The sequence below is a fragment of the Amblyomma maculatum genome, chromosome 3 (genome assembly GCF_055883805.1).
Source record: "Amblyomma maculatum isolate TAMU_Amacu chromosome 3, ASM5588380v1, whole genome shotgun sequence".
Lineage (NCBI taxonomy): Eukaryota > Metazoa > Arthropoda > Arachnida > Ixodida > Ixodidae > Amblyomma > Amblyomma maculatum.
In genome coordinates, this window is record NC_139346.1 from 69,750,177 (window position 1) to 69,769,051 (window position 18,875).

At 42.6% G+C, this 18,875-nt stretch overlaps 1 long non-coding RNA gene across 1 annotated transcript; it reads left to right on the top strand.

Annotated features, from left to right (window-relative positions):
- The first annotated feature begins 2,163 nt into the window (after positions 1 to 2,163).
- LOC146194939 (uncharacterized) lies at positions 2,164 to 7,501 on the top strand. The gene is made up of 2 exons (XR_014705509.1): positions 2,164 to 2,301; positions 7,147 to 7,501. It is a non-coding gene; the product is annotated as an uncharacterized LOC146194939 (long non-coding RNA).
- The last annotated feature ends 11,374 nt before the right edge of the window (positions 7,502 to 18,875 follow it).

An 18,875-nucleotide genomic window follows, 5' to 3' on the forward strand; every position in this document is an offset into this window, starting at 1 on the left:
GCCTCCTCCCGAAGCGTTCATTTCAGAGCTTGTTGGAGACGCTACAAGACTTGTGACAGCTTCTTAAACCTTTCTTTAATTTCTTCCCTCATTAATTTTCTTTTTCATTGTGCTGTGCGTAATTTTCTCTTGCGCCTATACATGTCCATGTGCTCCGGTTGGTGCTTGCTACATATCAGTGAATAGCTGAGCTGTGAAATGTCGCTGGAGCATGGATTACAGCAACGGCGGGATACCATCGGCATTCTCGGACTCAGTGAACGCCGTCGTCTTAGACCGTAAGTATATATCTTTGCAGCATGCCATTGCTTCATAATTGGTTCTATATAATCTTCTACCAGTCCCAAATGTTCTCTTTCCTTATTCTCCTCGAAACAACTGCGCGAAGCATGACTTCAAGAACTAAGCGAATTTTCGTCCGGGTTACATGCAATCAAGTGCGTGGACTTATTTGCTGGCTGCGATATGAATAGCATTTGCGCCGAAAATAGAGGAGCCGTGCGTAACAGGTGTGTATGCCACCAACACGTGACAGAACACTGCAGGCAGCCATTTGCGCAGTCTTTTTTACTGTGCAGCGCGCCGCAATCAATTAGTAACCAGATACTATGCGCCCGGCTTTGTACATATATTTTGGACAGCCTCTCTTCTGCGCGCAGGAAGCCATGTTCACACAGTTTTTGGTTTTTGCTAAGAGTTAAGGGCAGTTTTTTGTTTTCAGATGTAGAGACGAAGTTTTGAAAACTGTTCGTGCCGTCCGTGCAAGCGAATTTTACAGTGGGGCAGACATGTGCGTGATGCCGCTTGATGATTAGGCTATAATTAAGTCATAATGAACCTCCACTTTTATAATGGTTAATATCATATTGAGGAATTGAAAGCCGTGAACAGCGCAAGTGAGCCCCTTTTCAAAATTTTCTTAATCGACGCCCCCCTTCTGAGCCCGCGCCTTCAGGTGAGAGCGTTATCAGAAAGCGGCGACAATAGGAGAGCGATTTCGCAGACGCGCTTCGAAGGCGGGGGAAAATAACAATACAAGCAAAAAGGCACATCAGCCGTGTGTGCACTGCGTCCCCGTCACTGCAAAGTAAACAACGTGCACGCGGGAAACATTGTACAAAACATTGACGGCCGGTATGAGGCATCCATATCGTCCGAAATATTGCTCGCGAAGCGCTCGATCACGGCGCGCACTTTCAGGCGAATTGGGACAGGCCGTCAGGTCTGCCTGTTCGGCAATTACAGCTCTTTGTACCTCACGTACCGTACCGTATGCATGAAGTGCACGCCATAGCCATCGTGCAAGAATGTTGAAACTGAAGCAGCGATCCACGTATTCTAATTCTATAGGAAATCATTTGGGAGTAGAAAAGAGCAACTTAATATGATGTGCATGGTTCTTTAATGAACGATATGTATAAATGGACGGTTGAATAGTTACAGTAATGGAGTGTTCCGCTAGAATTGTTTACAGCCGTGACCGCAATAAACATTACTCATATTGCTCGTAGCTTTAACCTCTGGCATTGATAAGCCTATCTAAAGAACCGACTGGCAGTGACAGGTTGTTTACAGCTTTTGATCAAAAGGTAGGCCATCATGCTATTATTGCAGGCATATTTGCTTCTTTTTGTACCTCTGTTTACTAAAACTTAATTTTGTTCCCCATTCCTAGGGACGCTGCACCTCTTACAACACTCACTGTTCAGTCGCTTTTATTCAAGTATACAAAAAGGAGGAAATGCTCATGCACTCATAGGATAGCCTGTCTTTCCGTTAACAGCTGCAAATAACACGCCACTGCTCCTCGGCACCTTGGATGAAGTTTTCAATGGGGTTACCTGAGATGCCTAGCAATTGCTGTAATATTTATACCAATCACTGCAGTGAAACAGAAAGGTAACACTGCATCACTTTAACTGCTGCATGCACCTATAAACGTGCCTTAATTTATTTTCTATTCTTATAGACGCAGGGCCTCTTGCTATAGGCTTTGTTCGGTAAGCAACCGTCTTTCATTGCTTCAATTTCTATCTCTCCACCACTTTCTTGTTGCTCTGGGTGTGATCATTTGATTTCATTGTTCAAAACATTTTTTTTTTATCATGTGTGAATGATTTAGCCTGCACATACATGCTTTCATTTTTTTAGATGCGCATCGGGAGCGTTTTCTACGTAGAAATGGATCGATTGAGTTGTATCACTGGTGCGAAAACCGACAACCCCCAGTAGATATGTGTCCTGTGGTTGGAAGGGCAATAAAGAAGAAGAAAATCAGCGGAAAAGCCTGCCTAAAAAACGGTAGCACTGCATCACTGTAACTGCTGCATGCACCTTTAAATATGCCTTATTTTTATTGCCTATTCTTAGAGACGGTGGACCTCTTGCTATTGGCTTTTTGCAGAAAGCAACCGCCTTTCATTGCTTCAATTCCTATCTCTCCACCACTTTTTTGTTACTTCGAGTGTGATCCTTTGATTTTATTGTTCAAATCATATTATTAAATCGCCGGTGAATGATTTCGCCTACACATACATGCTTTCATTTTTTTTAGGTGCGCATCGAGAGTGTTTTCTACGTATAAATGGATCGATTAAGTTGTATCACTGGTGCGAAAACCAACAGTTCGGTACCCCCAGAAGATTTGTGTCTTGTGGGTGGCAGGGGTATAAAGAAGATGATAATCAGTGGAAAAGCCTGCCTAAAAACTTACAAAGATGGAGCAAAAGCGAAATGCTGATCAGGGTTAGAGTCTGATTACTTCTGTTATCTCATTTCACTTGCTAGGTGATGTGACATATATGAAGCACTTTAGTATATTTTGTGGTATACTCACTGAAAATTGTGTAAACATTAACTTTTTTTCTCGTTCAATTATTTTGAGTGACGCACGAATTGGAATAAAACGAAGTCATCCACACATCTAATGCCCATAGACATTAGATGCGTGGATGAGCTCATTGTGTTCCTATGTGAGCATGCAATAGTTTGCGGATTATATTAATATGTTAAAAGTTGATTTTTTTACTGTTAACCGGAGTAATACATATGCTCCATATCATAGCATTATTCGCCTGTAGTTTGTATCTGCTCTTTCCTAAATTGTATTCCACAAAGTATACGTGTGTCATCTCGTACGTCTATTTAACTAGCGAACAATTTGCAATCGAATCCCTTTTGTGATGTTTCAGCTACAAATAATGTATGACAGTTGTGACAATATAGGTAGCTTTAGGTATAACATATAGCGCGAAAATCTTTAATATATGCGATGATATTTTTATTCACCGCAATGGCTAAACCAGCCTGTTGAAGAGACGAAATGAAAACAAATATGGATGTCTTCGGACAGGAACAGTAATCGTGGTGCCATGATCATTTTTTTTAATTAAATTTTCATATGTCGTGGGCTAATGTCTCGACACGAAGGAATGACCCTTAGGTTTGCCAGGTGTGGCGTAGTATTCTCGAAAAAAAAAACGCCTATCACTAAAGCTGGAAAACGCCGTTTTTGTCGTTTCAAAAAGTTGCACGTTTGGAGGCCGGCTGGTTGCGTAAAATTTTGTCATCCACTGTTTTTTACTCACCGCATTTGGGTAACGTTTACTTGTATAAGAAGTATTAAAAGTGTGTTTCATTGATGCAGTTGATTTAGTAAAAAATCGCTAACTTTGCTTCAAGAACAACGCGCTACAAAAATGTTAATGTTCAACCTTACATACTGGCGTGGCGCGTTGCGTTGTTTGCACTAAAATATTCTGTGTTTATTACGCAGGTCATATTGTTAATTTAAGGCAGAATTTGGAGCTCTAAGCTGCTATGTGTGTTCTCTGCAACGCCACCAAAAGTATTATGCTGGAAAGCGATTTGCTTATGATTGTAATTATAAAAATTACACATTAAAAAATCATCTTCAAAAATATAGTATTGTTAGTGGTGGTCAAAGCTGACAAATGGAATAATATATTAATAACCTAGATTGAATACTATTGCACCTAGCAATAAAAAAGAATGCAGGACAGAGAAAAAGTTCAGCCTTCACTTGCGTTCTGCCATGAAATTGACAGAAATAGTGAATTAATACCATTTTAAGCTATATTAAGTATTTGTCCCAGAAGCAGAAAAACGGTGTATAAGCGCTCACAATGTTTTAAATTTTACTTAAGGTTAATGTAACTAAATTCAGCAAATACTAAATTGAAGTTTTGATGCCTATTCCATAAGGGGGAGCCATATAAGCACGTCTATAGAACAAAAACAAGCATTTTTATATATCTAATATTACATTATCAGAATTCGGTATATATTTACTGACTCAAATTAACAAAGTACTTTGCATTGTTTCCACAGATTTTGATAAAAATTGATGTTGCGGCCGTTTCTTCAATTCTAATCAGTTTTCCTTATTTTACCATTTTCTTACTTTTGTCCAATTTCAAAATAATATGCAGATACACACACAAATCTAGAGCTTCAATTTTTTTCAGAAATAAAGAATGGAACCTAGATAATGTAGAGAAATAGTTTCTGTGCCAAGATAATATTGGATCTTGCAAGAATGCAGGTTGATTTTGGCCATTATCAGCACGAGCACTCGGTTTAATATTTAATGTTGTATTTTTATATTTTTAAACAGTATAACGCAACACTTTTTAGTCCGTAATATTTTTGAGGTACTGAAGATTTTTGAGAGGGATTTGAATGAAAATCGAAGATGATCTTTTTTTAATTGCAGCAAATTTGCCCTTTACTGCTGTTTTCGAATTCTGAGCAATTTTGATGCGTTGTGGAGAACACACCTAGTGGTCTGGAGCTCCAGATACTGCCTGGAATTAAGAACATGCGTCAGGGAGTGAAAACATATTTAGTGCAACCAACCTAATGCATCATATGCCAGTACATAAGGTTAAAAATGAATATTTTTGCAGCGTATCGCTCCTGAAGAAAAGTTTGCGATTTTTTAATAACACAACTGCAAAAAGAAAATAGGTTTCTAATAGTGTTTGTAAATATAAAACCTGCATATATTTAGTGAGTAAAAAAGAGCACATGACAAAATCATGGTATCCAAACTTGCAACATTTTGAAATGGCAAAAACAGCGTTTTCTACCTCTAGAGATACACCATACAATTGTTTTTTTCGAGGAAACTACGCGTATCTTGAAAAACTAAGGTTAATTCTTTTCTGTCTAGATATTTGCCCACCGCATATAAGAATTTCATTGGAAACGAAAGATGGCCATGGGACCTCGATTATGTTTCTTATCTAAGGCACCCATAATACGCTGTGAGAAAGCCAATATCAATGGCTTTTTTTAATATTCCATATTGCGAACGGTTGTGCCATCTAAGAAAATTTGAAAGCTAGGCACACCTTAGGTGTCGCCAGCCCTCACTTTCTGTTACAGCTGCATTTGCTAAGCTGAATTAATGCGTTGAGCACTTTATTTTAGCCACGAATATAGCGCTATTACGTGTCAATTTTAAAGGAAGGCCGCAGTGACGCGATTCCTGTAGAATTTGTAAGTGAAATCTGTAAACCTTACAAATCTACCCATATATATGATCTCTTGCAGGTTTTATTCAAGCTACATTACACCTGCTGCGCCCCATAGCTTGAGCCAAGGGTTATAAATAAACCATTAGAAACAGACGATGGAAACCGGCGGTGCATTGCTGGCAGCCACTTAGGACAGCGCAGAAAATTTTTATTTTGTACGTGGGGAAGTGAGGTTATTCGCTTCAAGTACTAAATATTAGGCAATAAATAGGACTTACACAGTCGGTGAGCACGTTCGGAAACCGCTGTTTCAATTTTTGCGGTTAGAAACCTCATGTGTACCTTTTTTTCCAGCTGCAGATAAATTCCGGGTTATGTAGATACCGAAACCGTTACCAGCCCATTCGCGCACCTCAACTGTGCTGCTCACAACATGATTTTGAGCGGACAAAACAACCTGCCGCTATGATTGCTAGCCCCATGCATGAGTAAGGGTGATATGCTGGCGATGGTTGCTTCGCGTCGGCCCTTTGGCGCCCATGAAGGCTCGAGTTACAATGAGCGCGCCGAACTTTGCAATGCGGATAATGACTACAAAGCGGTAAGGATATAAATGAGTTTAACAGTATTTTTCAGCTGTAAAATACAAATACAGTCTTGTTGGACGATGTGCTGGCGCGGACGAAGAAACCATAGGCAACTTGTAGGTCTAACGCTACAAAGGGCTGTCGAGCCAAGCCAAGTCCTCAATTGTATTGTCCGGGAATCAGATTTCTGTATTTACGTGGTTTCCTATTGTATCTGGCGTTCAAAATGCAGACGTGAGGGTTCTTTATCACAAATAATCAAACGTGGATTGTGCCGGTACTCTTGAAAGTAGCAACACCATTTATTGTGTAAGTCATTAATCAGTAATTTAGGTAAATAATGTCAATAAGGATTCCAAACAAAACCTTTTCTGTGGCGCTCAAGGTAGCTTCCAGCAATATATATCTGGTTTTCTTTGCCTGCCTCCGAAATGTTTTTTTTTTTTATCCCTTGGATCAAATTTGCTTGGACAAGCAGTATATGTGTAAAAATGATGCACCTGTGAGCTACCCGTTTAAGTGAGCTCGCGTTTAAGTGAAATACCCACAAAACTAGTCAAAAGCGTATATCAGCTAACCAGCGGTCAGTGCAGCAGTCGTGGGCTTAGATCGCTTGTGTATATTATATCTAGCCATTTAAAAAAATACAAATGGTCGCCGAACATTCTCTTGGTAACGATATTTAGTATAAACTGTTTGCACATCGCAGAAAGCGTAGGAGCAGCAAAAAACTAGCGCGCCAGTCATATGCAGAGACAGCCGACAATCAAGCACTAATTCCTAGTGTGGGATGAAACACTGGCTGTCTCAGCCGTATTGCTGTGGAGGCGATCAAAATGCAACAGGGCACATGCTATGAAATGTATGTGCGTCTTTCATCCTAATAAACCCAAGGCAGCTGAAACTAATCTGGAACTCATCAGTATTGTGTTTCTCATTGAACATAAATTTCGGTACGTGAATCCTGGAATTTTCTACATCTTCCTAACATAATGCGCGTGATTTTATATGCCTCGTAATAGTGTTGTAAATTTTGTTTCCTCATTGTTTTTGTGCAGGTGCCATTTGCGAAAAAGTTGGGGTGGACGATTTGGAGGCACACGCATTTATTCGCAGGTGGCTGCCTGGTTCCTGTGACAGGGGGGGGGGGGGTGGAAGAAAAAGGCGTTATGCTGAAACCTCCCCTGGCGAACCAGGCATGCAACCTGTGAATGCAATTGCAGGGTCAGCCCCCTCACTACGCCTATGAGTGTGCCCTCCAGCTCCCTGGCCCCTTCCACTTCCCGAGAGCCCTCCCTGCCCTGACCAACCCTGCCACTGCCCCGCTAACTGCTGCTGTGTGTGCCCTCAGCGCTGGCTAGTAACAACTGCCGTCTATAGTAACAATTGCAATAAATATTATCTTTTTGTGAACCATGCCCTTGTTTTGTGAATATCTACTGGTTGCTCATGAGCGACAATTTGAATTTATATGGCCACTCCTATTTGAAAGGCCATTATTGTCCCAGCAAGTTCGATGTGCTGTCACGAATATGGCTAGAATGAAAAAGGCTGCATTTTATGGCCTGCACAGGCAGTGCCACAAAATGTGTAATCTTGACATCATCAATGGCACATGAATGGAGTAGCCGGTGTACCCATAAACCATTGGATTAATACTGGTATCGACAATATGCGGCATGAATGGAGTAGCCAGTGCACCTGCAATGGCTAACCATTGGTATGATATTGGCATTGACAATGGGCCATCAATGGAATAGCTGGTATTAAACCAATATTGGTAATACAATGATGGTATAATGCTGGACAGTATTGGCAAGAATCATGGTGCATGAATGGAACGTCTAATATTGTGCCTACATTGGTGGCTCCAGCTTGGTTGAACACTGGACCAATCTTGGAAAGAAAGATGGGCCAAGAATGGAGAATGTAGTAAAATGCCCAAATGCCAATATCAGTCCAATACTGATGCCATTCTTTTCCAGTGATGAACCATTCTTGGACCAATGCTGGTGTGCTGCTTGGGTGTTTCCTAGTGTTATAACGGCTGTACGTTTAAACAAAAATGATTTGATATAATTGTATGTTCTGATGCCTGGATTAATACTACTTAGAGTTTCAAGGATGATTCTGTTTGAGACGTTGTCAAAGGCCTTTTTTAAGTCAAGGCCCAGGACGGCTCTGGTATGTTTGTTTCTGTCCCTGTCGATTATATCCCTTTTGAGACGAATCATAACATCCTGGATAGATAAGCTTGCCCTGAAACCAATCATTGTGTCCGGGAGGAAACCGTTGTCCTCAACGTAGTTCTGGAGCCTAGTAAGGATAATGTGCTCAAATAGTTTTCCCAGGCAAGAGGTCAGAGAGATGGGCCTCAAATGTTCTAGCGCTAGCTTTTTGCCGAGGCGAAACGAAGAGGCGTCCGCGTGCAGTGCGATCTCAGCGCAAGTTAAAAGATCCCCAGGCGGTCGAAATTACTCCGTAGCCCTCCACTATGGCTCCTCTTCCTCCCTTTCTACTTTCACTCCCACCTTCCTCCCTTCCCTTACGGCGCGGTTGCGGTGTCCACAGAAAACAAGTGAGACAGTTACCGCGCCTTTCCCTTCCTATAAATAAATCATGTACAAATTCTCCGGTTGCCGAAACCCCGACTCGTTATCTTACAAGGGTGAAGGAACGGGCTAGTTGGTAATTCATCTTGGAAACCAAAACAGCGCACTTCAAAACACAGACACATAAAGGGAACGACAACGCAGCGCTGACTTCGTTGTCGTCCCCTTTCTGCGTCTTTGCTTTGAAGTGCGCAGTTTTGCTTTCCAAGACTCGCTATCAGCGGATCACGGTGGATCCCGTTCTTACCCGCTTCATTCCATAGCAGCATCAGAGGCATCAGTCAGCCGCTGCTATGTGTTCGTCGCGCAAAGTTCCTATGGACCCACGCGCTGCTTCCCGCAACCTTCCGATAACTCAATTGCTCTCACTTCTTCTAACACAACCCTTCTTCTATGACAGCCAAGAGCTGTTAGTGTAGGAATACGTGAGAAAAATTAATAAAAGTTTGCTGTAATTGTGGCATTTGGAAGTAACGTAATCGTGGGCAATTTTTTTTTTGTTAACTGAGTCTATGCCTTCTCTTTCCTTTTTATAAACTGGGTGAGTGGTAAAACGCTGCATATTTCTAAAGTGTCCTGTAGTAGTCTTATCTGAAGAGCACGAAATAATGACCTGAGAAAGTATAAACTATCTAAGTAGGCTTTAAATCTGGAAATATGTGTGCCCGTTTTCACGCCTAGCCTCACGTTCAAACGCTCTATATCTTGCGGAGTTGAACCATGTCGTTTTTAAACGACATTTAGTTCTTCGTAGCATGCCGCCTTCATATACGCCTTTTTTTGTTACAAAAACTAGCGCTATACACGCCAAAGATTAGTTACCCAGGTTTCTAAAACGTATGGAAATAGATGTAAGCTGAAAAGGGTGGGTGTTGAGAAAACAAGGCAAAGGTAAATCCTGAAAATGTGAAGACGTGATGCCCAGTTTACGTCTTCCTTTCTGACTACTAATCTTCTACTTGGTTTTAACTGTGTTGACCCAGTCTGCATGCAGTGCAGTTTTGATACAATCTCTTGTTGAGCGGGAGGCTGTAAACCACTTGAATGAACAGAAATGTTTTCGGCATGCGTAACCTCTTAAATGTAACAACGTAAATGGGGCTGACGAAAATACTGCTAACTCAAGGTTAAATTCAGTCATCATAACCGGCTTCTTAGAAACAAATCATAAGAGCCTTATTGGAAACAAAATCTCGGGGTTAAGCACTATAAACGACATTTTAGCGATTAAAATCTAAGATCATGACTGCTGGGAAGGAAAACGTTCGGAGTGAAATAGTTCGATCTAACGAGATTACTCACACGCACTTTTTACGTATTCTGTTCTGTTCATAACGTGCTCCCATTCGCTTCGAATGCTTATCCAAGATAACAGAAAGTATATCATGTGGCCTTTGAAGCGAGAAGGCACGAAAACAGAATGCCGAAACACCCTTTCTACGCCTTATTTTTAGCTATTCGCAAGATAGCTTTAATGCCAGCCAAAACAGAGAAGCCGTTTTAAAGAGCATTTTGATTTTTGTAAACAAACCTTGCCATGTGCCGACTGACTACCACCAGGGAACATCCGGCATGCTTCAGCAGCAAGTGTGCCAAGTGTTTGCTATAACGTGCAGTTCCACTTTTATTATTTCATGCATGACGCTGTAGCCCCTGGTGCATTGCACTGTCAAGTCAGCATTTAGGAATGCTGGACACGGTGACAAGGAAGAAACGAACCCGTTATTGAAAAAAATTACTTTCAAGGCGCAACAGATCTGGACCCACTCAAATATGATGTGCGGCTCCTATTAACTTGTTTTATGGAGTGCCACGTTTTATGGGGTCCCCCTTCCTTCTAATACAATAAAATTACCACCTTTTATACAAAAGAACAGTTCAGAACTCAGAAAATGAACGTAGCACACAAAGCAATTTCACTGTAAAAGGGATGGGGCTGATCATCAGCAGACAAGCTTGACCATGGTGTAACCTCGTATTCACCGTGTATGTAAGCCACATGTTCAATGGTACATAATAAGCCTTGTTTAGTTTTAACGATGAAACAACGTTGCAAGCCCTGAAAGCATGTGGGTGTGAGGTAGGTACTGCGTCCTACTTAAATAGCTGTCTTGGCCGCATCAAGATTCCGACCGCTAGCTCTGCATGTGTAGGAATGGTGATACATGAGCTGTGAAGTGCAATAAAGTAAGTGCGAACACCTCATTACTGTGACGACGAGAATATTGCGACAATTTCGGCTAGCATTGTTTTCCAAAATTGCTTCCACAACATCGCTGCAACGTTTTTTTCTGTTGGCTTTTCTGAAATTAAGCCACAAAAGTATCAGCTTCCTCACCTTAGTATTTTGGGCTAGCTTAGTAAAAAGGTTCTAGAAGCAGCATACGTTGCCTATAGTGTGAGGTAATTCCGGTGTCCTGTAGAAAATGGGGGACGGATGCGGACAAAAAGCAACAACTCTTTATAATTCGAAAACGCAGTGTGCTATGCTAATGCGTTTTATCATTTCCGATGTTTTGTGCTACTTTCTCTTCTGTCATATCGTTTTAAAGCTAACATATATATCTAGACCACCTAGCACTAGATGTCATGCAGAAAAGCTTTGTTTTGGTTTGTGTAGCGACTTGTAAATACAATTATCTACTCATTTCTCCCAATTTCCACCATTTCGAACTAGTTGCTTGTACCTTTAGGATGGACAATTGCAGAGAATCACGTGGTTGGCGAAGTATGGAAAGATCAGACGCAGTCCCAAATAAGTCTTAAGTTCAATGCGCTTAGCTGCTTTAATGGGCTGAATATTTTGACTTGCAGCCTCGGAGAATGTTGCACCCATTTTGCATCACTGCTTTTCAGTATTTGGACAAGTGTACAATACAGTACATTAGCAATATATTTTTAGTGCGAGTGGATTGACGAGTGTAGAAGAAGAAGAAGAAGAGATAGTATATAGTCCTTTATTTGCATCAATAAACACTCTACAAACAGGGATCAAGCCAAAAGGTTTGTGCAGCTAGCTCCTGCTAGTCCCACAACGCTTGCTAAGCCCATATTGGGTCGTCCAACCTCCTGAGATTTTTTCAAGACACAAATGCAATACCAGCCAGGAGTGATACCAGCCAGGAGGAAATAATACTACCTTCCTAAATTCAAGTGATGTCTCATACGGAACCTTGTCTCCCTTGCGCGATAAGGAGCAAATACATTTATATATTTTTTACACGTTCCAAGGTGTTCTAAATCAATACGAATTCCGCCCAGGATTACTCTCAAATATGTGTAAGCAACTCTCCAAAGGTTGAGAGGTTGTGTGGCGTAAGCCACAAGCGACAGTATTCCTCCAGCTTTGCAACCAGCGACATCCGTAAATTTGCAGCTTCAAGTGGACATTTGGCGAGTTAGGAGAGCAGATATGATCTATAAGATATGCAGTGTCCTGGATTTGGAGAAGTTGTCAGAAGGCATGAGTCCGGCGAAATACTACTTCTCAGTCTGGACAAAAAGGGACAACTTGAAGTCACCCGTCTCGCCATGGCAGCTGCTCAGATCTAAGGTATCGCGGTTGATGGCTTATGGAGAAGACATGGTTTAGACAGAAGTTGTGACTAGGATTTTCGTCAACCTTTGTGACTACTACAATTAACTGTTATTTACTTTCTTCTGCAGTTACATGAATTACGTCAACGTTAGCCTCTCCATTGAGCAATGGCCTTAAATGTTTTCTTCTGCAGTAATTCTTAATAGTGCTTATACTTAGATTTCCGCTACTACTCAGCTGGTGAATTCAATGAGAGATAGCGAAGAGTTCAATTTCGTCCAGCGTCGTCGGAAGCAGGTATCAAGCTTAGATGGAATTATCATTGTTCAATTGAGCATCCTCAAATTTTTCACTGCAAGCCATGTATGAAGGCAGCAACACTCCATAGCGAAACAAGCGCCGAAGTCATATGAGCAATATTCGTGTGATGTCTTCGTCATGTGGCGCTTCAAAAGTTAGTACGATGGCATCACCACACTTATTGTTAACTCTGATAGGGTAAAACGCTCACTCACCTTCGCTTAAGGTGGGTCTGGAGATAGACGTTTGGTCTACTTGCAATCGATGTTGTTTCATCGACTTGCCAGTACTAAAATAGTTTAGTTCGTTTGGTTTAGGGGACAGTAAAGGCAAAATGTCTCGCTCAGAAGCCCCTGGCGCTGCATAGTCATAGGCAAACACAGTTATAAACAAACTAGTCCGCTGGGAAGTAGTATTGTCTCGCTCAGTGCTCAGTGGATATCTACACTAATAATACATGGAGTAAAATTGGAAGAACCTGCGTCCTCGGTTAGAATTCCTATGACCAAAAAGTTTGCAACTAAAATAACGGATGAATGCTAAAAGGAGCGCGAAATGTTATGATACCGTGCTTGAGGGTCCACAATGAACGGGTGCGTTTAAATTGTATGCGAAATCACATTATATTATTGTTGTTGTCACTTCCTTTCGACACCTACTGTCGGCACTTGCTACTGACAACCCGCATGGGACTAGTAAGGTGTTCGCATAATGCAGTATATCCGCACAATTCCACCTTCCCTGGTGCAATAATAACATACCTTCTATTGAGTGCACATAGCAAATCAGGAAGATTTCTGTTGGTTACCATTGTACAGGTGTACTGCAACTATACAGGTGTGTTTTCTGCCGGCGTCAATGGTGAATACTGACGTTCGCACTGCTGAAAGGTTTGCTGCTGAGCAAAGGCACTACCCAGGCAAAACTTCCGTGAGCACCATATCACCACACGAGCAAACCCGTAAAATAGTTTTTCTAAGCGCACCGGATGCGTGAATAACAGTGTTACCAATTCTAGGTCACTGCTGGATGAAGCCGCGCATAGTTCAAAAGAACAGAAAAGTAGGGCGCAGCACCAAGAGTGATGTGTGCTCTAAATGGTGCGTTAACTGTCACCATGAAACCACGCGGTATTCCATGCTCATAAAAATGATACCTAGGCTGATAAACTGTGTACGCATAAACCAAGATTGGTTTTTCGAATGGTGGAATTCAACGTCGGGTGATTTAGCCCCACGTCGGACACGCTACAAAAGCGATAGCTAGCAAACGCGCTCGGAATAATGAAGATAGCTAGCGCACTAATGACAGCGATTAAGTTTCGCAAGGGTGTATACTCCCCCCCCTCCTCAGAGCAGAGCCAACCGAAGGTGTATTGCGTCATATCCTTAAAGCGACGCAAATAGGTAAGCTTTTCTGTATTCACGGCGTGCATGGTAATATAATGAAGCCCTTTCAATGACTCAGACTTCTTCCGGGGCCTGTTTCTGACTTGCCTAATTTGAAGATTCTGCAGCGTCGCATTGTATCAAGCGTTTTGCCTTGGACTACTGCACGTTAAGTCGCTTTTTTATGACTTAGCGTGCAGTGACACTTCACAGCCCCCATTTCACGTCTTTCAGATACTTTGACAGAAACCGGGATCGGACCTAAGACATTCGAATTTCCGCTGTGTTCTAGGGCATTCGCCTTAATTGCGTCCGTCATGTTCTGACATCAGGATTAACTTCAAAGACTGCTACAGCCGCTACAAGGCCATTAAAGCATCTCAAAATTTAAAGTCTTCTGCAGGCATGCACGTGCAATGCTGCAGGTAATCGCTTGGCAGGGAAACTCAGCTGGGCCGTAGCAGTGAATAGCGTCTTTTACAGCTGATGGGCGAAGGGCACGCGGGTCTTAATGGCGAGCAGAAAGGCATCCAGTAAGCGCAGCGGCTAGTAAAGCTGCATTTGACTTCATGAAAACCGCGAGACGTGTCCGATTTTGACATTGTTCGGGTTACCTTACGTCCCCATGTATCTAAAACTACGCACGGGAGGGGGCTGAAACTACGTTTATTCACATTCCGTGTATATGGAAAAAGAACTTAAAAACATTCCACATTTTGCAACTTCCTACGTCTCGGAATTTATTTTATTCGTTTAAGGGATCAGTAGCAACTTTTTCTCCGTGTTCAAAGCGCGACTCTTAAAGCAGATTACAGTCCTGAAGTTCCTATATAGAGTTTGTGTCTGAATTACGAACGAGAATATATTTGCAAATATGGCCTGTAAAGTTACGTTGTGGTTCTTTTCATATTGAATACAGAAAGCCTTACCAAGCCAGGTTCAACAGCCCTAACCTTCCTTCTATAAATCAATGTAAGGTCGAGGGATCCAGCACAGATTTGTTTTATTTCTATGAACGTCGAACCAAGACAGGCTTTGTGTTTACAGATGCACAAATTTTGCCTTTTGCTTCACCTCGCATCAAGGACAAAACAAAATGTGCACTGTTACTAGATCTGCTTGCGCTGGCCCAATCAGTTTAGCACCCTAACCTCTCTCAGAATATAAGTAGCTAACACATGAACCACTATAAAATGACCATAATTCTATATCTATAGACAACCACCTTTTGTGCGCCTATACACGACATGCAGCAGCTTGAGAACAGCTACACAGTAAGCGCTTGGGCGTCAACAAAGTAATTAGAATTTAAATGCATAAAAACGCTCATCATAATGGAGACCACGAGTGCTGCTCAGTTCTGGGAGCTCGGAGTCTAAAGCACAGTAGAAGGAATAGCCGAAGCGCAGCTCACGCGAAAATGGAGTTAATCTAACACCAAGACGGGTCGCAGTATACTGTCCTCCTGGGTTAAAATCCTAGCTCGCAGCCGACAATTGCGCTAGATCAGCAAGGATACGCGGGCCCATATCCACGTGGACGCGACCACGAAGAACGTGCAAGCCGACTCCAAACAAGAAAAGCGGCCGGCGAGCAACGCGCCTAAGACCTGCGCTGCAGAGAACAAGCGGAACAAGCGAGGACTCGCGGCAGTGGTCGTTGCGGCGGCTAGCAGCTCGATGAGCGCCGTGCGAACTTTGCCAAGGGGCAAGGCTACGCGCCGGCAGCCGCCATCATCGGCAAGCTCAAGCTCTATAACCGCGGCAGCATCGGTATCAAGTGGACCCCTAGGCATGCGGGCGAGTGTGCATTCTCACCGACGCACAACGACACGGCCGAAACAGCGCCGCGGATCTTCCGCGCCCCGAGAGTGACCGTTACGTTACGGCTAGAAACCAAGAACGGAGTAACCAGGTGTGACAGAGCTATGCATCATCTTTAGCAGCCAGAATAAACCCACTGCAGGGCGAAGGCCTCTCCCATATTTCTCCAATTACCCAGGTTCTGTGCTCACTACATCAACTTGACCCCTGCGAACTTCTTAACCTCATCCGCCCACCTAACTTTCTTCCGCCCCCTGCTACGCTTTCCCGCCCTTGAAATCCAGTTTGCTACCCTAAGCAACCATCGGTTATCCTCTCTTCGCACTACATGTCCTGCTCATGCCCATTTCTTCTTCTTGATTTCCACTAGAATGTCAGTAACTTGAGTTATTTCTCTCACCCACTCTACACATTTCCTATCTCTTAATGTTACCCTAACCATTTTTCGTTCCATAGCCCTCTGGGTTGTCCTTAACTTAAGTAGAACTCTCTTGGTTAGCCTCCACGTTTCAGCCCGCCCCATAGGTGAGTACAGGTAAGATGCAACTGTTGCATACTTTCCTCTTGAGCGATACCGGTAAGCTGCTAGTCATAACCTGCGAGTGCTTGCGAAATGCGCTCCAATCCAATCTTATTCTTATTATTTCCTTTTCATGGTCAGGATCTGCGGTTACTACCTGTCCTAAGTAGACACATTCGCCCACTACTTCCAGTGCCTCACTACCTAATGTAAACTGCTATTCCTTCCAGATGCTGTTGAACATTACCTTAGCCTTCTGCATATTGATTTGCAAGCCTACCTTTCTACTTTTCCTGTAGAGGTAATCAATCATTATTTGCAGTTCATCCCCCGAGTTACTTAACAAGGCAATGTCATCAGCAAATCGCAGATTACTCCATCTATCCTAATCTCTAACTGCTTCCATTCCATATCTCTGAATACTTCCTGTAAGCAACCTGTGAATAGTACTGGGGACATCTCGTGTCTTCTTGCTTAACACCTTTCTTTATGGGAATATTTTTACTATACTTATGCATAACTTAGGTTGCTGTGCAGAATCTATATATATATATCTTCCAGCACTTTCTCGTATGGCTCGTCGACCCCTGATTTCGCAATGCCTGCATCACCGCCGAGGTTTCTACTGAGTCAAATGCTTTTTCGTAATCAATGAATGCTATGTATAAGGGCTGGTTATATTCCGAGCATTTTTCTAACGCCGGGTGGATGGTATAGATATGATCGATAGTAGCGTACCGGTTCTGAAAATCTGCAGTATCTTTTGCTTGATTGCAGTCTAAGGTTGTCCTGATCTATTAGCGCTTACCTTAGTAAATACCTTATACGTAACAGACAGCGCACTGATTGGTCTGTAATCTTTAAGGTCCGTAGCGTCCCCTTTAGTATGAATGAGGACAATGTTTGCATTCATCCATGGTTCCGGTGCCGTCGATGACACCAGGCACTGCGTATGCAGGATGGCCAGTTTTTCTAGCACGCTATACCCCCTGTCCTTCGACATATCTGTAGTTATCTTATCCACTTCAGCTGTTATCCTCCTTTTCAGAGTTTGTATTGCTTTATTGAATTTGTCCTTCGCCACTATTGAAACGCCTGACTGTTTTTCTCTAACCCCAACCTCATTACAGTCCTGACTACTTTGGCTACTTTAGAAATCAGTATAGAACTCCTCGGGTACTTTGACTATACTGTCCATATTTGTGATGATGTTGCCCGCCTTGTCCCTTAGCGCATACACCTGGTTTTTGCCTATGTCCAATGTTTTATTTGTCGCTTTAAGGCTTCCCCCGTTTTTACAGCATCCTCAATTTTTTCCATGTTATACTTCCCTATATATCGGTCATCTTGCGCTTATTGATTAGCTTTGACATCTCAGCCAATTCTGTCTGGTCTGTTGGATTGGAAGTGTTCAGACGCTGGCGTTTCTTAATCAAATCTCTCGTCTTCTTAGAAATCTTACCGGTATCCTAACTATCCTACCGCCTACTTTTCTACAGCGCACTCAGTAATATCCCTGAAATTATTGTTCATTGATTCTAGGGTAATTTCGCCATCCTCGGTTAGAGTTGAACATCTATTCTGTTGCGAGATCCTGAACTTTTCTGCCTTCCCCTTCACCGCTAATTCGTTCATCAATTTCTTACTAATCTGTTGTGCTCCCTCTTCAGATTTAGGCTAATTCGAAACATCACTATCCTGTGGTCACTGCATCGCACTTTCTAGATTACCTCTACATCTTGAATAATGGCGGCGGTTAAACAAAGTATGAAGTCAATTTTATTTTTAGTCTCCCCCTTAGGACTTTTCCGTGTCCATTTTCGGTTCTTTCGTTTGCTGAAGAAGGTATTCATGATTCGTGAGTTATTACGCTCTGCAAACTCAGCTAGTAACTCCCCTCTGCTATTCCTATTCCCAATGCCATAGTCACCTACTGCCTATTCTCATGCCTGCCTTTTCTCTACCTTGGCATTGAAGTCGCCCAATAGTACAGTATACTGCGTCTTTACTTTTCGCATTGCCGATTCTACATCTTCGTATAAGCTTTCAACTGCCTGGCCATCGAACTACATTTAGGTGCACAGGCCTGTACAACCTTCATTTTATACCGCTTATAAGCCTAATTACGATGTCTGCCACCCTCTCAATAATACTATAGAATATATCTCTATTACCCGCTATATATTTATTGACAATGAAACCTATTCCTAGTTTTCGCCTCTCACGTAAGCCTCGATAACACAGTACATGGCCATCCTTCAGTACAATATATGCCTCATTTGGCCTCCTAACCTCACAAAGCCCCATGACCTCCCATGACAAATTTACCCAGTGTTAACGCCTAACTCAAGAGACAATGCCGCCACCCCATTCGGAACACAGTCGGGGTGAGACCGCCATGCTGAGGCAGTTACCTACTGGGCCACTCATCGCCCCTGCAGTGCTACACGGAGTTCACCAAGACACCTATCCGAGTGGTGAGTGCAATGCTTGTACAGTGGTGCCGAGGACCAAAGGCGCATCATGCGGGACTGTGTCAGGTTCCTGCCAGAAGCTACCTATACTTCTACGTTAGGGCGGGTATGCCCGAACTTCAAAGTACAGTG